Source organism: Myotis davidii, unplaced genomic scaffold (assembly GCF_000327345.1).
Source record: "Myotis davidii unplaced genomic scaffold, ASM32734v1 scaffold684, whole genome shotgun sequence".
In the NCBI taxonomy this organism is placed as follows: domain Eukaryota; kingdom Metazoa; phylum Chordata; class Mammalia; order Chiroptera; family Vespertilionidae; genus Myotis; species Myotis davidii.
The window spans coordinates 737,737-751,197 of NW_006295564.1; the positions used below are offsets into that span (position 1 = coordinate 737,737).

Below are 13,461 nucleotides of genomic sequence, written 5' to 3' on the forward strand. Positions count from 1 at the left end.
TCTGCTCCTCTCTGGTACTCCTGTCTCTAATCTCTTTTTTTCAATGTTTTCCAAGTCAACTCTAAGGTCAATAAATTTCTGCTTCCAAATTGAGCTACTCTGAAATTCAATCAACTGCATTTCAAAATCAGCCATGTCTATGCTCTTTAAGATAAGTTGTTATGTAAAATTATTTATTTATCTAAGATGCACCTACACTGAATTTATCTGAAAAATGAAAAAGTCGATATTAAGAAAAAAATTGTAAATGGAAGATTATAAGAGAGGCTTTCGCGTGCCAGCAAAAGTTACTGGCGTGCCATGTTTGGCACGCGTGCCAGAGGTTGCCCACCCCTGGCCTATTAGCTATGAGGTAATTAAATCTTGATGAAAACTAACATGCATTTTAAAGTTTTGCTGTGGTTTCATGAAAGGAATCAAAAAGAAAAAAAAAGTGAGCTCAAATAAGAGCAGGGAGCAAACACAAAACCAGAGCTGGCAATGTCATATGCCAGCACCAGTCCCAGACAAGCCTGGAGGCACATTAAAAGGTGTGGGAATTACACCTGAGATTTCTGCTTTGAGCACCATTCTGAGAGGAAAAAAAAAGCTGCAGAGACCCTGATGATTTAGTTGCAACTCAGAGCTCCCCCTCAGAATCAAACGCAAATACTCCCTGAAGGAAAGCAATTCCCAGTTTGCATCCATGGGATTTCCATAAATTAAGTTCAACGAAATATCAGCTCACAATTTTAAAAAAGGCACCAACACATAAGCCACCATGAGTTAGGACCAACAGAAACAGCAAATAATACATTTATAAGGACTAAAGTACTGGAATTGGGTTACTAAATAACCTATTATGAACCCTGTAACGAAATAAATATGGAAAAAATAAATTAAAAACATGAGACTATTAAAATAACCATAAACATTAGTAAAAGAAGCAAAGAGAACTTTTTAGAACAATAGATATTCTAGATTTTGAAATTAACAACTCAATGAATGTGTTAAAAATGAAATAAACCCAGCCTAAGACAGGACTAATGTCCTGGAAGTAATATCTGAAGAAATTACCCAAAATGCATGCAGTACAGTGTGCAGGAAGTGGAAAATATGAAAGAGGGGTAAAAAGACACAGAGGGTAGAACAAGGATTAACATATGCCTAATCAGAATAAGAGAAAAGGAGAAAAGCAATATTGAAAAAGATAATGACCAAGAATTTTCTTGAACTGATTAAAGATAAGTCCACCAGTAGGGATAGCACAGCATATGTCAACCATGATAAACAGAGAAATCCACACCTGGGCATATTGTGATGAAATAGCATAACACTAACAGTGAAGGCCTTAAAAATCCCAGAGTGGGGGAAAAAGGAGCACCCAAAAGAATAAATAATAAGCTACTAGATATTTTTTTAAAAAGGAAGTATAACAATAATTTATTAATGTTCACAACAACCCAATGTAGTAGTTACTGTTATTATTTCTGTTTTAATGTAAGAAAATTCTGGCTGAAAGGGAAAGCCCAAAGTCCTACAGATATACAGCAATAAGAATATAGCTCAAAAACACAAGAATGAGCGGGGAAAGTAGTTCGTAACATTCTGCTTCAGCCATATGCAAAACAACATATGAATCTTAGAACATAACCTTAGGATAAAGCTTAGAAACATAACACAGTTTAAAAAAAAAAAAAAGCGCCCTTGCTGGATTTGCTCAGTGGATAGTCAGCCTATGGACTAACGGGTCCCAGGTTCGATTCCAGTCAAGGGCACATGCCCAGGTTGTGGGTTCAATCCCCAGTAGTGGGAGTGCAGGAGGCAGCCGATCAACGATTCTCTCTCCTCATTGATGTTTCTATCTCTCTCTTCCTCTCCCTCCCTCTCTGAAATCAATAAAAATATATTTAAAAAATAAAATCAACTGCCAAAGGGCTCATCTTTAACTGGATTTTTACAATCTATATATATAAAACCCTAATATGCAAATAGACTGAACGGCAGAACAACTGAACAACCAGTTGCTATGACATGTGCTGACCACCAGGGGTGCGTGGGGAACATGCTGGGCATCCACAGTGGGATGGTGGAGCAGGTGCACCAGACCAAGGTAGAGTGCTGGTCACTGTCATTGGGGCGAGCCTCTGGTGGTTACTGAAAATTTTTTGCTCCTGTGTGCCGTGGTCCCACTGGGTGCTCGCCCCTGCTGCCATCAGCGGGTGTGAGCAGCGGCTGCCAGCCCCCATCGCTCCTCAGGGCTTCTCCACCTCCCCCTGGTCCTGAGGGGCAATCAGAGCAGCAGCCTCCGCTCACACCAGCTGACAGCGCTGGCCCCGCTTACACCCACTGCTGGCATCAGCCCCAATGGCTCCACACAGTCAGCGGGTGTGTGTCAGTGGGTGTGTGTCAGCGGGTGTGAGCGGGGCCAGCGCCATCAGCATGTGGGAGCAGCGGTGGCGGGAGCGGGATTGCTGGCAGACAGGGGACCGGGGCCATTGTGGGAGGGTCCAGGTGGGGGCATGGAGGATGGGCCGAGACCCGCCCCTGTGCCCACCGCAGCCTCGCGCCCACAGTTCTTTTCAAAGTACACGTATTCGTGCACTGGGCCCCTAGTATATATTTAAAAGCCACCGGTTTATCCTTATGACTGATGGGTGAGGGAGATAATCAGACTCTAGAGTTTAACTGCCAATTTTTTGTAGTGAATCTCAAAAAGGTTTCCTACATAATTAGTGAAAGATAATGATGGAAGTCATTTGTGTCTTGGAATTTTAAATTCCTGGTCATGTATGTTCTTCCAAATGAAACAGTTTATTCACACAGTTCTAATAAGAGGTGTGCTATTCGCATCATTTATATGGGTATCTTTAACCTTCTATTCCAGATGGTAAGGAAAATTTCTACATAGAAAAAATGTTTATAGGATAATCATATTAGAAAATAGCTAATTTCATTTTGTGTTTGATAGCAGATAATTAAGTTGTTAACAAGTGAAAAAAATGGATTTCTTTTTTTGGGAGTAGTAGGAATATAAAGTAAATTTGCTCTCTCATATGAAAAATGTTATAAACCAATTAGCTCAGTTTTTTAAAAAATATATATTTTTATTGATTTTTTACAGAGAGGAAGGGAGAAGGATAGAGAGTTAGAAACATCGATGAGACAGATCAATCAGCTGCCTCCTGCACGCCCCGTACTGGGGATGTGCCTGCAACCAAGGTACATGGAATCGAACTGGAATCGAACCTGGGTCCCTTCAGTCTGCAGGCGACGCTCTATCCACTGAGCCAAACCGGTTCGGCTAGCTCAGTTTTAAAGTAAATAAATACATCTGCATTTCTATTATAGCAAGGGATATTTACTCAATAAACTATAGATACATTTGTACTACACTAAATTTACATATTAGTCAAGTTCTAATTGCTTTTTTTTAGCGAATTTTATGCAAATATATTTAGTTGTATTTAAGTATTTTTCAAAATGTTTGGAAAGTGCATAATCCAAAATCACTAACAATCAGAAAAAACAAACAAAAACAAAATCGCTAACAATTAGAAAGCAAAATCAATATTGTTTGATATTTTCATGCTACAGCTTAAAAGCCAGAACACTTTGAAAAGATATTTTATTTTTCAATCCTTATAATAAATTCAAAATCACTAGACCAATTTAAAATGATTTCTCCTGTTCTCTATATTTCTTGCATACCTTAATAGTTTGTAATTATCATTAAAACATCTTTGAATTGGATGTTTTGAGTTTTACCTTGTTTTGTGTGGCGGTGTGTGTTTAATGTGATAATATACTATCTTCCACTAATCAAAGTCCATAAACTTGATCTTCCCTCAAGAATTGCACCAAAAAAAACCCTCAACATCTCATGCTCTTTTAGTATGGTAGTGTTTACTAGACATAATGCATGCAATTTTCCCTTCATGAAAAATAAAGATTAATTTGTTTTCATGGGGTAAACCAGCTTAGTGATTTATTAGGTTCGATGCATTATGAAATGGAAGACATGATTTAAAAGATTTCTGTATAATTTTTCATTCTTTTGATTAGTTATATAATCTGAAATTAATACTATAATTTCCTGGAAAAGGAAAAAGGATTTTCCCATAGGTAATTAAGATAAGCTCTCAAAAACGCATCCTTACTGAGTCTGTATTTACTAATATGCCAGGTCTCACACTCTCCTACAGTTTTTTTTTTAAAATGTATTTTTATTGATTTTAAAGAGGAAGGAAGAGGGAGAGAGAGATAGAAACATCAATAATGACAGAGAATCATTGATCGGCTGCCCCCTGCATGTCCCACACTGGGGATCAAACTCACAACTGAGCCTGCAATCTGGGCGTTAGCCCTGACTGGGAATTGAACCGTGACCTCTTGGTTCATAGGTTGACACTCAACCACTGAGCCACTCTGGCTGGGCAGTTTTTTTAGTTTTTAAAAGTTACATTCATTAGTTTAAATGTTTGTGAAAGTAGAGTAGACTTTGCAAGGCGTCTGTCTAGAAGCCTTTGTGATTTCCCTAATTTTAAACAAACAAAACAATAAAAACTTTATTACATAAAACTTGGTCTATAGAGAGAAAAATCAAGTTGCAAAGAGAGAAGCAGAATTCAAGAGAACCAGATCATACAATTCTCCTGTAGTCTATGCTGTTTTCTTCCTGAAACCCGCTGCCTCCCAGCCTGAGATAATAACCCTTTACCTATACAGTAAATCCCCTCTTTAGCTTCAAGCTACTTCAAGTTGGTTTCTGTTACCTTCATCAAGAGTCCTGATAAATATATTTATGCTGAACTATCTGGTAATATATATAATTCATTCCATTGCATGGACCCACTGACTTTCAGCTAATCTTTCTGATATCTTACTGATGTCATGGAGTTAAGAATCCTTTTGTTAAAAAAGGAACCTGAACCAACTGGGTTCAATCTGACTTGCAAACAAGATTTCAGGGCTCAACGAGCATACCAAATAGAAGCATCCTTTACAGAAGGCTGCCCATTCTTATTTGGGTGATCCACAGATTACAATGTACAACTAGATTTCAGTGATAAATGAAAAGAGTAAAAGGACTTCAATATACCAGTTCTCTGCAATATAGGTAGTATCTCTTTCTTTGAAGCCTAATACTAAAACCAGATGCTTAGCTTTATGATTTCCTTCTCTCAAACAAGATAAGAAGAAAAACATACATAAGTCAGTTAGCATTATAAGGATTATTAGCTTTGCTGAAAACATAATGTCTTTGGGGCTTTGAATGAAAGTCCTAATTTAAACCATTCCTAGAATGAATAAATATTCAAAAAGAGTACTACACAAACTTTGCCTGCCTCAGGCTAACAAGTATTTATGACCCTATCATGTGCATTCTTTTTTGGAATTTTTCTTTCATCTGAGAAGTGATTCTTTCACCTGGATACCTTTTAGAAATCAAATTTAGGTACAAAGCAATGACAGCTTAGATCTTGCCCTATATATAATAAATCAATTCATACAACTTTTTCCCATTAAGAACAGCTCACTAATAGTGAGCCAAGTGGGCACGCTTTAAATTAACCTGGTATACAAGAGTCCAGTCAGGTTGTAAGTCTTTGGATTATAGTCTCACCATCTAATTATATGTTTTGTAAGAGTCCCTTAAAGGGTGTAAACTTTGTAATTAACATTTTAGCAACATCAGGATTGAAATTACATATAGTGTCTCAAAATACTCTGTAAGCCCTAGGTGGTTTGGCTCAGTGGATAGCGCGTCGGATTGTGGACTGAAGGGTCCTGGGTTCGATTCCCGGTCAGGGCACATGCCTGGGTTGTAAGCTCAGCCTCTGGTATGGGGCGTGCAGGAGGGAGCTGATCAGTGATTCTCTCTCATCATTGATGTTTCTATCTCTCTCTCTCCCTCTCTGAATCAATAAATATATATTTGATTTTATTTTTTAAAATATATTTTATTGATTTTTTACAGAGAGGAAGGGAGAGGGATAGAGAGTCAGAAACATCGATGAGAGAGAAACATTGATCAGCTGCCTCCTGCACGCCCCCCACTGGGGATACGCCCGCAACCAAGGTACATGCCCTTGACTGGAATTGAACCTGGGACCTTTCAGTCCACAGGCCAACGCTCTATCCACTGAGCCAAACTGGTCAGGGCAATAAAAATATATTTTAAAAAAATACTCTGTAATCTCCTAGGAGTTGTTTAGTAGAATGTGGAATTGGATTAATAACAGCAATGGGAGAGTTGGGACAGAAGAGAAGAAATGAAACAATATGGAAACATTGTGGCACCAGACTTGGCAATGGGCAGAGGCCAAGGGTAAGGAATAACATGGAAAGGACATGACAGCAAGTATGAACCAAAATTTTGTTCATTCTGAAATACAGTTATAACTAGGATATGGAAACTGGCAAATTGACTGAGCCCCACTGTGTTGGGGGCTATGTGGACTTCAGGATTAAATTAGATCAACTCCATGAATCAGAATGGCATTGAGGGGAGACAGAGGAGGAGGCATTGCTATTAATTAGACAGCAATGATTCAGCACAATGTGGCAAAGTGAGTATGTATGCATCTCAACCAAATTCACGTGTGCATGGGGATAAATGTAAGTTTATTTTCCTATAATACTTAGTTTCTATTATAAGCTTCCATTCCATTGGGTGGATCAATCAGGATGGAGTAAGAAAACAGAAACCACTGTAGGTGTTTCAGGCAGGAGGGGATTTAATATGGGGAATAAGATGCTTATATAACTCTTTGGAAAAGGCTAGGGAAGCAAAGGCCAGGGAAAACCACCAATAATCTGAGGAAATAAGAAGTTGCAGAAAATTTAAAAGCTATCTCAGCTGCCTGCATGGCCAAGGCAGAGGGAATTCAAGGGGACAGCCAGAAGCCACTGCAATACTTCATCTTGCTGTCTGCTGAGTCCCATGTTCCCTCGATGTTGGAGAAACAATAATGGCTTCTGCTTCTCTTCTACCTTCCAAATCTCACTTGAATGCCTCTCACTGACTGAATCCAACTAAGGCTATCAACAGGGGAGTTTGCCAAGAGTAGTTGCTAGGCTTCCTGCTCCTGCAATATCGGGAAGAGCTTACAAGAATAGGGAAGGTTTTGAATACCAACAGACAATATTTGGCACATGGTGGAAATTTAAACTCAGCTAATTCAGAGGTCCCCTACTCTTTCTCCAGGATTTGGGGTAGTGGGTAGAAGCAGCTTTTATGAGACCTAAAGTTTATAAAATTGGGAGGGAAGTTCATTACAAAAAGAATACAAAATAGCCCTGACCGGTTTGGCTCAGCGGATAGAGCGTCGGCCTGCGGACTCAAGGGTCCCGGGTTCGGTTCCGGTCAAGGGCATGTACCTTGGTTGCGGGCACATCCCCAGTGGGGAGTGTGCAGGGGGCAGCCGATCGATGTTTCTCTCTCATCGATGTTTCTAACTATCTATTCCTCTCCCTTCCTCTCTGTAAAAAATCAATAAAATACATTTAAAAAAAAAAAAAAAGAATACAAAATAAATAAATTAGGTGCAAGCTTGAATTTTTATTTAGAATGGGATATCACAACTAATTATTCATCTTAAAAAGTTTACAAGTACACAAATATAACAAATTCCAGAAAAATAACTTGGTATCTTTATTAATTAACTATCCAAGGTGTTGTTATAGCTTCAATTCAATATTGGTAATGTCATGTAAATCTTTAGAATTGTCAAATCCAAAAAAGCTTCTGTCAAGTTTCTTTCATACAATAACTATTTTGGTTTTCAAGTTCAGAATTTGATGTTTACATTCCTAGCTCTACTGATATAGCCTGCCCTGGATGCTCACTCTAACGATTTCCACCTGTTCAAAATGACAGGCAAGAAGGTCTTAAAGAACAACATGCTCCCAGTTTCACCAGCCTTAGGGAGGGTTCTCCTTGGAATTGAGCCCAACATTAATAACATAGTGAAAGGGGAGACAACAGTAGCATCTGCTTTATAATCATGGTGCATTAGCCTTTTTATGTAAGTAGTTTTTCTTGTGGGAAGCAAGAGCTAACTTGTTCTAGATATAAATCCATATAATAAGCCAGGTTCTAGTATAACATTTACCCATTTGCTGATTTCAAAATACTAATCTTGAAAGAAGAAAACATACCTGTGAGGACTTAATACTATCCGTCTTAATTTTCTTAGCCAATTCCTAAAACACACACACACACACACACACACACACACACACACGGCTTTTTTTTTTCCCAGAGAGGGAGGGAGAGGGAAAGAAACATCAATGATGAGAGAGAATCATTGATCAGCTGCCTCCTGCATAGCACCTACTGGGGATGGAGCCTGCCATCTGGGCATGTGCCATGACCAGGAATTGAACCATGATCTCCTGGTTGATAGGTCAACGCTCAACCACTGAACCACTCTAGTCGGGCAACACACAACTTTTTTGAGAAATTTTCCAGCATGATTTGCTGTAATTAGAGGGGAGGTGTAGCTGCTACAATCTAGCAGTGAGATTCCTGGGCTTAAGAGAGGTTTGCTGATTGGTTCCTTGGCCTACAGCAAGAAATTGAATCTGGATAGATCACTTTGTATAGTAAATGAACTTCTCTTGAACTCTCATCTTTCACTTTCTTATGCACGACACCTTTCTTTGAACTCTCATCTCTCAGTTTCTTATACATGACAGCTAAATTTCCATTTTCCTCCCTTCCTAGGAGGAAAATTTTCATTAGACAATGTGACATACAGTAAGCAATTATAATGAAAACCAACATAACTATAGCAGATACTACTAGTTGCTTATCCCAAATATGTTCTCTCCTTCTTCCTTACTAACAGAACTCCTCTATTATTGGGAGCATTATTGTATTGAGCTAAAAATATTAGCTTCTCTTAAAAACCGTATGGCCTCATGACTAAATTCTGGACAAATAGATAAAAGCAGAAATGATGTGAGGGACTTGGGGACAGACTCCTTAGAAGTGAACTTAATCAGCCTGCAGGTCTTAAAGTCCTTTTGGATTTCCTTCTTTTTCCTGTCTGGAATGTGCAGGTGACGGATACTTTCAATAGCCATCTAGGACCATTACTAGCTATGCCCTAGAAAGGTTGACCTATAAAGTAGAAGGAAACTGGATATATGATAACTATGGAGCTGCCAAATCAGCCCTGGGTATCTCTTTCTAAACTTCTTTTGTATCAAAGAGAAATAAAATGCCTTACTTAAGCCATTTGTTATTTTGAATTTTCATTTATGTCATTATTAAATGACGGCTAGCCAACTTATTTTAATTTATAAATAATATTCTTTACCTTAAGGGTGTAGTGACAGTGAAAAGCATGAGGAGAGCTCTGGGATGCTGGTAAAGTTTGTTTCTTGATCAGGTGTATTGCTTGTGAGTTGACTTGATATATGCACACATCTCTGTCTAAATTTTATACATCAATACAAAGTTTTAAAATATATCCACTGTAAATTTGTCTTTCTTTGTGGAATCACTAACCAGTTTAGTTAGGATTCGATATTTTAAACGGTTAAGTCCTCAGAGAAGTGTGAAGATGAAATGAAATAATAAACGTGAATTATCCACTTTTAACCTACTGAGTCATGCATCCTATGAAAATTTTTGGAGAACCTACTATGTACACGGCAGGATCAGCTATAACTATTGTAATTGTTTGCCTATTTGTGTTCCTCCCATAGACAGACACTAACTCTGTTTTGTTCATGTTGTAAACACAGTTGTTTTACATGGTGCCAGTCAAACAGTGGCTCTTAATGGAATACTGAGTGAATATATTATCTGTTAAATAAGCTCTCATGGGTCACTAGGCGAATGCATTTCAGTTTCAAACAACTGACTTACAAGTGATCTTTTGGAATTCATTTATAAATTAAGGGCAATTGAAGGCTCTTCAGCATCAATATTAAATCAATAATCACAAGTAAAATTTCAGGCACTTCTCCCAACACCCCAGAAATTATGTAGTCCAAAACATAAAAGGGTGAATATCACAAGAATCCATCAAAAGCCTTTAACTACACTAGTTAAAAAGAGTGGAACAGATTGACTTCTTGATATAATAATGAAAATGCAAACACTATGACTTACCACATACCATATCAAAACAGAACATTTCATTGCATGGCAAGAAAGAAAAGATGTCTGTGTTGTAAGCAATCAAAGAACAAATTGAAAATGCAAGCAACTGGAAAAAAGGCAGTCCATAAAAATTCCCTGTTAAAATACAGAAAATGTATGACTACAAATTTTCTATGTAATTTAGAATATATACATGGTGGCTTTAAAAAATTGTCTAGATTTCAAAAGGAGAGAAACATCAGCTTGGCATCGGAGGAGACCTATTTTGGGGGTGCATACCCACTCCAAAATCCTCTCTGTGAAAGCTGCCTCCTTGACAAAAGAGCAAGCCTACACAGCCGTTTTTGTCAAGTCACCCTCCAGCCCCAGCTTATTGGACAACTGGAGAACTCTTAACCTAAGATGAACCAGTCAGAATCTTTCTCCTGAAAACCTGAGTTAGGAGGCACTGAGTCTGTAGGTAATGATGAGCTCCAGAACTAGAAGGTGAACTAGAGTCAGCACCAAGGCTACCCAAAGTTTCACAAAAGCCAAAATTATGAGAAGCAGAAGCTGTAAGCAAAGAAGACTGGAAAAAAAAGAAAGATGGAATATTTATGCAAAAAAGTGCAGAAGCAAGATATCATGGGTAGAATGCAGAATAGGGAAAGGAGCTCTGTTCCTGGATTTTCAGTTCCCATGAAATCTGTTTCTTGCTTTTTCCCCCTCTTGCTCAATGATCTCTAAATTTTTTTAATTGATTCTAGAGAGGAAGGGAGAGGGAGAGAGAGAGATAGAAACCTCAATAATGAGAGAGAATCATTGATTGGCTGCTTCCTGAATGCCCCACACTGAGGATCGAGCCTGCAACCCAAGCATGTGCCCTTGACCATAATCGAACCCGGGTCCCTTTGGTCCCCAGGCCAACGCTCTATCCACTGAGCCAAACCAGCCAGGGCGATCTCTGAATTTTTTATTGGCCTCCTGCCCCTCAAGGGGTCCCCTGGTTCTGCTGCCTTAACATCTCAGAACTTTGATGTCATTGACTTCAGACACCACTTTGCTGTCCACAATCCTCCAGGTGGCAGTATTTTGGATGGATTGCATGGAGTCGCCATTGTCCAGGGTGTCACCAAGATCAAAGTCCTCCCCTTCTTCCAGCAGGGCCTCATACTATTGTTGGGTGCTGCCCCTCTGCCCGGGTCTGGGCCAGCTCTGACTCTAGGTGCTGCAGGATCCCATGGAGCTATTCCATCTTCATGGCACAGCACGTCTCCACCTCGCACAGGCTGCTCTCCAAACTGGCCTTTAGATTTCTCATCAAGTCAAGGTCGATCCCTTAGGATTGAACCATATGTCTCAGCTCTATGAGTGTCATCACAGCAGCTCCCATCTACGTGGTCTATGAGGTGACCACTGTGGTTCTCTCTTCAGTTTGCTGGGACCAGTACTTGTCCAACTCCTTTCAGTTCCTCTGAGCCAGCTCATCATATGGGCCTGGATACCCTGAGGTGCTGAGATTTGAGGCATCCAACTCTGTGGTCAACCCAGAGTTGGCAATCTGGCTTTGTAGACCATTTACTTCCTCCTCCTGGTTCTTCTTCATGAAGAGCAGCTGCTCCTTGAGAGCCTCGATCTCTGTCTCCAGCTGAGCTTGAGTGATACTGGCGTCATCAACAACTTTTCAGAGCCTATTGTCACTCTCCATAAACTGGCTCGTGGCCAGCTCCCTCTCATATTTGTCTCTGAAGTCATCAGCAGCGAGACAGGCTGAACGATGTGGGCATTGTCCACAGAACTGCCAAGGGCCTGAGTCCTCAGGTCCTCTGTGATCTTGAAGTAATGCCCCCAGGCTCTGACCTAGGGTCCCTTCTTCTCCAGGTGTTCCCAGATACTGCTCTTCAATCTCCAATTGTTAGCCTCCCGGCTCCTCACCCTCCCCAGGCAGGAGGCCAGGCAGTCACTCAGGCATTGCATAGTCTCCTCACTCTGTCTGCCTGTTATGCCCACCAGACCCCTGTCCATTCCTGTGGCTAGGCCCCCGGAATCCCACTCGCTCTGCATGCTGGTGGAGTGGGACATGGAGATCTGGGAGCCCAAACCCCCAGCACTTGTATTTGACGCTGGCTGCTCTGCGGGCAGGCCAGCCCGGTTGCTGCGAGACTGCAGGAGCCCAGAGTCTGGTGGTTGGTGGAAAAGCTGGTGTGGGTGCTGAAGCTCATATTGTTTAGGGAGGAAGGCAAGAGGCCAAGAGTCAGGTTTCAGCTGCCCTTGTTTTTTTTTGTTTGTTTGTTTTTTTTAAATATATTTTATTGACTTTCCACAGAGAGGAAGGAAGAGAGATAGAGAGTCAGAAACATCGATGAGAGAGAAACATCCCTCAGCTGCATCCTGCACTGTGACTGTCTTTGATATATTTTATTGATTTTTCACAGGGAAGGGAGAGAGAGAGAGGGAGTTAGAAACATCGATGAGAGAGAACATCCATCAGCTGCCTCCTGCACATCTCCCACCGGAATCGAACCCGGGACCCCTCAGTCCGCAGGCCGACGCTCCATCCACCGAGCCAAACCGGCCTCGGCTGTTTTTTTTTATAATTAAAGCAATCTACTAATACCCCGTCCCTGTCCAGTGTCCCCAATCCTACTTTTCACTTGAACAAATACTTCTTCAGCACCTATCATTTGTCAGACAGTTTTCTTTGCACCAAGAATATAGTAATAAATAAAAGAAAACAAAATCATGAAGTTATTGGTGTTAAGTGGTATAATTATAATGAACATATGAACAGATCATTATAACACGGGGTTATAACAGAGTACATGCAATACCTTCTGTGAGTTAGGGTGAACCTCACCCAACATTTTATTTGAAATAGTTTGAGTGCAGTTCTGTATCTTGCAACCAAAAGAACCCCTGCTTGAACACCTGATTTAAATATAATTATATTGTTTCCCCTTGTCTCCCACCCTCCAGGAGTGGATAAGAATGCCAACACCATACCAAGGTTAGAATGTAGGTTCCACCACTAAGTTAGCATACAGCCCAGCACATGTTACAGAACCTCTATGTGCATCAGCCTTTTCTGTTACTTCATGGGGTTGCTGTGAAAACTAAATGGGTAATTCGTATGAAAAGCTTTACAAGTATACCTGACATTTGATAAGTGCTCAACAATTGTTAGTTGCCATTATTGTTGTTGCTGTGCCTGTTATGTTAATCTTGTATTTGTTGTAATCTGAAGAAGCGTCAGCTGGAAAATACTGGGTGGCAGTACTTGTTTGTATATGATTGACGGTTAAGGTCTGATACTCAGCTTTGCTAAACTAAAATGTGTTAGTAAACACAGAGATTAGCTCATACAGTCAGGAGGTTCTGGTGAA

The 13,461-nt window shown here is 40.1% G+C and overlaps 1 pseudogene; it reads right to left on the bottom strand.

Annotated features, from left to right (window-relative positions):
* Positions 1–11,064: 11,064 nt before the first annotated feature.
* On the bottom strand, positions 11,065–12,300 carry LOC102766454 (annotated as a pseudogene).
* Positions 12,301–13,461: the final 1,161 nt, after the last annotated feature.